The 6,899-nt window shown below is 40.5% G+C and overlaps 1 protein-coding gene across 1 annotated transcript in view; it reads right to left on the minus strand.

The window, feature by feature from the left end:
• il21r (interleukin 21 receptor) overlaps window positions 1–4,477 on the minus strand; it is a 29,798-nt gene extending 25,321 nt beyond the window's left edge. The window contains exon 1 of the mRNA XM_012970672.3: window positions 4,333–4,477. The gene's annotated coding sequence lies outside the window, so the exon portion shown is untranslated. The remainder of the gene's footprint in view (window positions 1–4,332) is intronic.
• Between the last annotated feature and the right edge of the window lie 2,422 nt (window positions 4,478–6,899).

Here is a 6,899-nt window from a genome sequence, read left to right on the forward strand (position 1 = left end):
GGCAGGCCGAGTATGGCACACACAGTCAGCACAGGGCAGGAAGAGTATGGCACACACAGTCAGCACAGGGCAGGCAGAGTAAGGCACACACAGGCAGCATAGGGCAGGCCGAGTATGGCACACACAGTCAGCACAGGACAGGCAGAGTAAGGCACACACAGGCAGCATAGGGCAGGCCGAGTACGGCCCCCACAGGCAGCACAGGGCAGGCAGAGTAAGGCACACACAGGCAGCATAGGGCAGGCAGAGTATGGCACATACAGGCAGCATAGGGCAGGCAGAGTATGGCACATACAGGCAGCATTCACAGGCAGGGTACAGCAGGTCAGGCTGAGTACGGCACACACAGGCAGCACAGGGCAGGCAGAGTAAGGCACACACAGGCAGCACAGGGCAGGCAGAGTAAGGCACACACAGGCAGCATAGGGCAGGCAGAGTATGGCACACACAGGCAGCATTCACAGGCAGGATACAGCAGGGCAGGCAGAGTATGGCACACACAGGCAGCATACACAGGCAGGGTAGAGCAGGGCAGGCAGGGTATGGCACACACAGGCAGCATACACAGGCAGGGTAGAGCAGGGCAGGCAGGGTATGGCACACACAGGCAGCATACAGTGACACAATGCTGGCACTGCTCCTACAGGTGTGAGGTGTGAACAGGTGAACAGCATGGGGTCTTACAGTCTGAGCCTGAGGTGTGAACAATGCAGGGATTAAAAGGTGTGAACAACACAGGGGATTACATGTTTAAACAATACAGGGGGATTACAGCCTGAATCTGAGGTGAGAACCATGCAGGGGGCCAGTTAATCTCAGTAATTATACCATTTAAATTGTATACAAGGGTAAGCAGTCACAGCAGCCAGACAGGTGGGGGGCCAAACAGAGGGGGTGTTGCGGGTCGCATTCCCTGGTCTAGGGGATCCCCCTTTTATGAAAATTGTCCTTTTCATGTGTTCTATATACATCGCAATTATGAGACCAATAGGGTTTAACTCTGGAACTTTAAATGGGTTGTTCACATTTAAATGAACTTTTAGTATTATGTAGAAAGTGCTATTTTGAGACAATTTGCTATTTGTCTTCATCTTTTATTTGCAGTTTGTGAATTATTTAGCTTTTTGTGCAGCAGCTCTCCTATTTGTTATTTCATCAGCAGTTGCTAGGGTTTCATTTAATGTAGCAACCAGACAGTGGTTTGAAAGAGAGACAGGAATAAGAATAGAGGAGGGCCTAAATAGAAAAAGATAAGCAATAATAAGTAACAATAATAATACAATTGTAGCCTTATAGATCAATAGTTGTTGGGTGCAGGGGTCAGTGACCCCCATTTGAAAGCTGGAAAGACTCCATATAATTCAAAAACTATACAAGATAAACAATGAAGACCAATTGAAAAGTTGCTGAGAACAGACCATTCTATAACATAATAAAAGTTAACCTGAATATAAACCAATCCCTTAATACTACCTCATACTTTGATAAGAAGAAAGGGGGTACAAAAGTTTGGATTTAATTTTAAAGTCGACCAAGTGTACATTTTGAGATTTTCAGGATATGCCAGAACCTCTGGCAAAATAATTGTTGGTGCCTTAGAGCAGGGTTTCCCAAACATCTTTTTTGAAGCCTGCAAGTGCACTGCTTGTCACTAGAGGCTCACATCTACTAGAGCAGACCTCTCCTCTTCTACTGCATCAGAATGGCCACTAACTATTTTATAGTTGGCTTCCTTTCTTTATAAATACCCAGAGCAACTAATCAAATAATTCATTTCCCAACTTGTAGTAGACTGTAAAAGGCTAATTGGTTACTCCTGGCAAATGCTCTCGTACAGTTTAGTACCTTTGTTAATAAATGAGCCCTAAAGATTGTCAAAAGAAATTGTCTCCACAATTTACATTCAATTATACAACACTGGTAGTGGTGATCAATAGTAAACACCAAGGTCCCAGTTATAAGATCCCCTTACCCCAGCATTGTGCAGATGGAAGGGAAAGTTTTACTAGAGGGACCAAATAAAATAATGGTCAACAAAGAATGAAAAAAAATCACATTTATACTGCAGATTTTAAATGAGCATACTACGTGTTTGAAAACATGCTTGGAAATGATACCATTTTTTGGCATAAAACAATTTTACAATAATAATCTTTATTAACTACAATGGTTGCTTGAGCTGTTGAATATGGTGCTATGGTTTTGCCAAACTCATTCCCTCATTTGCCCCACTTTTGCTTTGGGCATTTTGCAGTAAATATGTTGATCCAAGAACTTGTGCAGTTGTGAGTTTGAGGTCATTAAGGTTTCCACAGCAATAACCCCATCTCTAGCTGAATTTGTTTTGTGGACTAATAAAAGAATACTCTGCGCCTCCTTTGATACATGAAAGAACACTATATATACCCATACAATGCCATATCCTAGGACTTTTTCATTCCAGCTAAAACTCTTGATTCTTAAACAGTCAAAATTTATCACAACTGTCGGATACCAAAAGAAGTTGCAAATGGAGAAACAAAAATACATGTTTGTTAAATCCAACATTATAATACGTCGTATTCCTCTTCAAACTGTATACTCTTTTTTCCCCTTCCTTATTTGTCACATTTGTCATTTCTACAAATAATATAGTGTGTAATTCTATACCAGACGTTATTTTACAGAATATACTGAATGCCTTTATTAGTCATACTTAGTCATTGTCATAGTGTTGGGTAGATACCAGAAAAGCTAATAATTCAGTTAGTAATATATTACTGCAAGAGAAAGATACTCTTCACGGCTTTTTGGGAAAATGGACCAATGCTGTACATGCAATTGTAATTACTTTATGACTTGGCTCCTTATTTCTTTTAGCTTACATTTGGTTCTTGACTTAGAGGCAGACTTAAATAGCCCCTAAGGTGGACAATAGCCTGCAGCTGGATTCCAACAGTCTCAGTTTTCTGCCAGGGAAACAGAAGGATAATTTACTGAAATTAACAGTTGGTCTAAACCCACACTGCACCCTGTGGCTCAGCTAAGAGGAGCAATGACCAGGGAGGACCTGATATCCGACTAATTGCTTGTAAATATAACACTATAAAGGTGGCCATACACATTGCAATCTGCTCATTTGGCAAGGTCAGCAAACAAGCGGATCTTCTCCCGATATGCCCACCTAAGGTGCACAAGCTAGTGAGCAGTCACATGTATACAATAGTTTTAGAATTAACTGGTATGGTTTACTTTGCCTCCTCCAAGGTCCATTTCACATGGGGGGGGGGGAGGTTTCTGGAATTTTATGAGCTATTTCCATACTCTATACACCTGGCTTGACCTCTTTTGACTGAGCATATACAATAATATACAATAGATTATAATTTTAGCGCACACAAAAGAACAGTCCTGTCTTAGTATGTGGATGTGTGACAGATTAATCTATGCTGACAAAAATAAAATCATAGCAAATAACCGAGCATCCTTTCTGACACTTCTACAATTCACTTTTTCTTGAGCAACAGAATGTTACCATGTGCAAGCTCATCATAGCAATCTGAAGCCAATGGTAGGGTCCTCGTGCTCTCTAATATAAACTATCACACTAAGAATAACTAAGCCTTTTAGCATGTTTTGCAGCATTGCTTAAACCAAAAACTATGCAGCTTTGAAACAAGTACAGGTATAGGATCTGTTATCTTGTAACCCTTTATTCAGAAAGCTCCAAATTATGGGAAGGCCATCTCCCATGGACTCCATTTTAATCAAATAATTCATAGTTTAAAAAATGATTCCCTTTTTTCTCTGTAATAATAAAACTTGATCCCAACTACGATATAATTTTTTGGAAGCAAAACAATTCTATTGGGTTTATTAAATGTTTAAATGATCTTTAGCAGACTTAAGGTATGGAGATCCAAATTATGGAAAGACCCCTTGTCTGAAAAGCTCCAGGTTCCAAGTTTTCTGGATAACAGGTCCCATATTTGTAGCTGTGGGACTCTTTTCCCAAGGTTAAATTACCAATAAAGAAAGAAACAACAGCTGCAACAGAGGTCTGAAACATGTTTTGTGACTCAAATAAATCACTTTTTCAGAGTGCTGCTGTATTGTTCCCCACTTACCTTGGAAAATACTTTCTCATGGCAATGCATAAATGAATGAAGTTCACAAAGTATTAGTTCTACTATGTGTAAGCTCATACCTGCATCACTGTAGAATTCTGAAAAAGATGCCGTGGTCCTCAGTGTGATCATTCTCTCTGCAACCTATCACCTACCGCAATAAGAGTAATTCAACCCAGCACTACCAAAACACTTGCCCATATGTCTTAAAACCAAAATCTCTCACCTTGAAAAATAGTTTCACGTGGCAGTGCATAGATGTAGTTCCCCTTGGTTTCTCCCCAAAAGCCCTGTCAAATGAATGATACAAATGAAAGGAGAATTAGGGTGACATGCGCACTCATTCTCTGAACTCATCACGAGTCACTCTTTCCTCCCCTTCGCACAACAGGCAAGAAACAGAAAGCAGATATTAGTTTATTTCCCTATTGGAACAAGTTACACTATGCAAACACTTTGTATGTAAAATGCCTTTTTCATTCTCTTATTTTATTAAAAATTATTTAGCTGTTTTTTTTTCAGCAAAAGTTTTATTTTAGGAAAAAAGGTACTTTTCCAGCTGTGACTATCATTTCTGAGTTATGTTCTCTCTTTGCAAACATTAGTTATCTTGCCTGTAGCATATATCAGTGACCGTGAAGCTGTTCTTTTGCAGTTTATGCCGTTCTGTTTCAGACTAAAAGTGCTACTGCAAGTGACACTTCTATGAAAACTTTTTGTTTAGTTAAAGGGGAACTTGACCTAAACACAATTAAACTTTTTGACAAGAAAACATAATTGTAAGCAACCTTGCAATTTATATCAATTAAGAAATATGCAGCCTTTTCATGATTGTTAATGTAACAATATGGTTTGGAACAGTTACCTAAGCCTGGCCCCCTGTGCTCCTGCTGATCTGGCTGACTACTTTGTGACTCAAAAAAAAAAAAAAGAAAGAAAGAATATGTTTATATATATATTATATATATAAAACAAAAAAAAGAAAATGCTGCACTCACAGGTCTTAGTGGAAAAATTCAGCTTGTTTATTTCAAACGTCCATCGTCCAAACAAGCTTAATTTTTCCATTAAGACCTGTGAGTGCGGCATTTTCCTTTTTTGTTCTATACCATTTTTGAATACTGCACCCAGGCGTTATAGATGGGGTGCCGGTTGCCTTTGACTCTCTCTCTCTCTCTATATATATATATGTAACAGTAGTCAACTTGTCCTCAGCCTGCATCCTCCAAATTCCACAATTCTCTGCACACACTAAGGAAAGGAACATCACAGTCACAATGTATTATGGGTTATGTCATTCCTGCATGCTGTCTGTAAGCTGTGGAGAAGTTGGTACAATTTGTAACATCAGTGTTTTAGTCCCTCCTTCTCCTGCTAGGGTTTAAAATGATGCAGAAAGAGATGAGCTGTTTTGCAGCTGGATTTCGGCATGTAAAAATTGTTTTTATTCATACTTTTTAAAGGAAAAGATTACAGTGATAGATATTGTGTGGGGCTCTTTAACAAATGTTGGTTCAGAAGCAGGAGTTCCCCTTTAAAAAAAAGGGGTTATTTTCAATTCCCAAGGGACAAATAATAGAGTGATGTTGGATGTAAGAGCACCCCCTTAGCGGCCGCCTAATTAGCACTTGGGTCCCAGGGAATGCTGCTCAGGAGAGCCCACGGGGCAGTGTTAGGGGGTGCAGCAGAGCCCTCTCCTTAGCAACTTTTAGGACAGGTTAAATTAGAGTTTCGGCTCTCCTACTGCAGAGAATGCTATTGCGCTCTCTGCAATAGTGATGAAACCCCCCCGACCCACTGAAACGTAAAAAAACAAAGAGCCTAACTTACACGTCATGCCTATGTGCCTCACTAATACAGTGTTGGCTAGCACCATATTCTAAGGGTGAGAGGCAGGTCTCTGCATTAGGAAAGGACAGATCCAGGGTCGGACTGGAGGTGCAGGGCCCACCGGGCCTTCTAATGGGCCCCTACACCCCCCAATTGCCCCCCCCCACAGAGGGCCCCAACACCCTCCGACCCCCTCCCCCAAGCACTCCTAAAAGAAACTTACCTGCGGCGCGTCGGGGGAGGGAGACAGTGGATTGCGGCAGCACTCTGGGTGGATCGGATCTGGGGTCCAGTCTGACGTTTGGCAGATCTATTGATATTCAAGATTGCAATTTTCAAGGATTTGAGAAAAAAATGGTGAAAAAACACTAATTGTACTTGATCCCAACTAATCCTTATTGGGGGCAAACAATCCTATTGGGTTTATTTAATGTTTAAATGATATTTAGCAGACTTAAGGTATGGAGATCCAAATTATCGAGTATCCTGAATAACAGGTCCCATACCTGTAGTTGCAAAAGGTGCTGCACAAAGTCCACTATTCCAAGTCCAAGCTGTGGGACTCCCCTCCCATGAGAAAAAAACACAAATGCGAAGCTTCACATGAAAAACAAGTTAATTAAAAGTTGCAGAGTTTCTATAGACTCAACGGGAAATGTTGCTAAATATTTCAAGCAACTTGATTTTATTTTTTCTCGGTTTATTAAAACAGTCGAGCACTTTATCCTTATTGTAAATGAATGGAACAGTTAACAGTATTTTGTTTGCATGGAAAGAGGTAGAATTTTACTGTGGCAATTCTAATTTTGCACTTTGATAAATCTGGCCCATAATGTACAGCATTTGTAGCCTACCTTTTTGTTAAACTTTAGGTGCCCAGTAGCTGTAACCCATAGCAACAAATAAGATGTTTGATCTTAAACAGTGACCACTAAATTCTACCTGCTGATTGGTTGCTATGGG

Source organism: Xenopus tropicalis, chromosome 9, assembly GCF_000004195.4.
Source record: "Xenopus tropicalis strain Nigerian chromosome 9, UCB_Xtro_10.0, whole genome shotgun sequence".
Lineage (NCBI taxonomy): Eukaryota > Metazoa > Chordata > Amphibia > Anura > Pipidae > Xenopus > Xenopus tropicalis.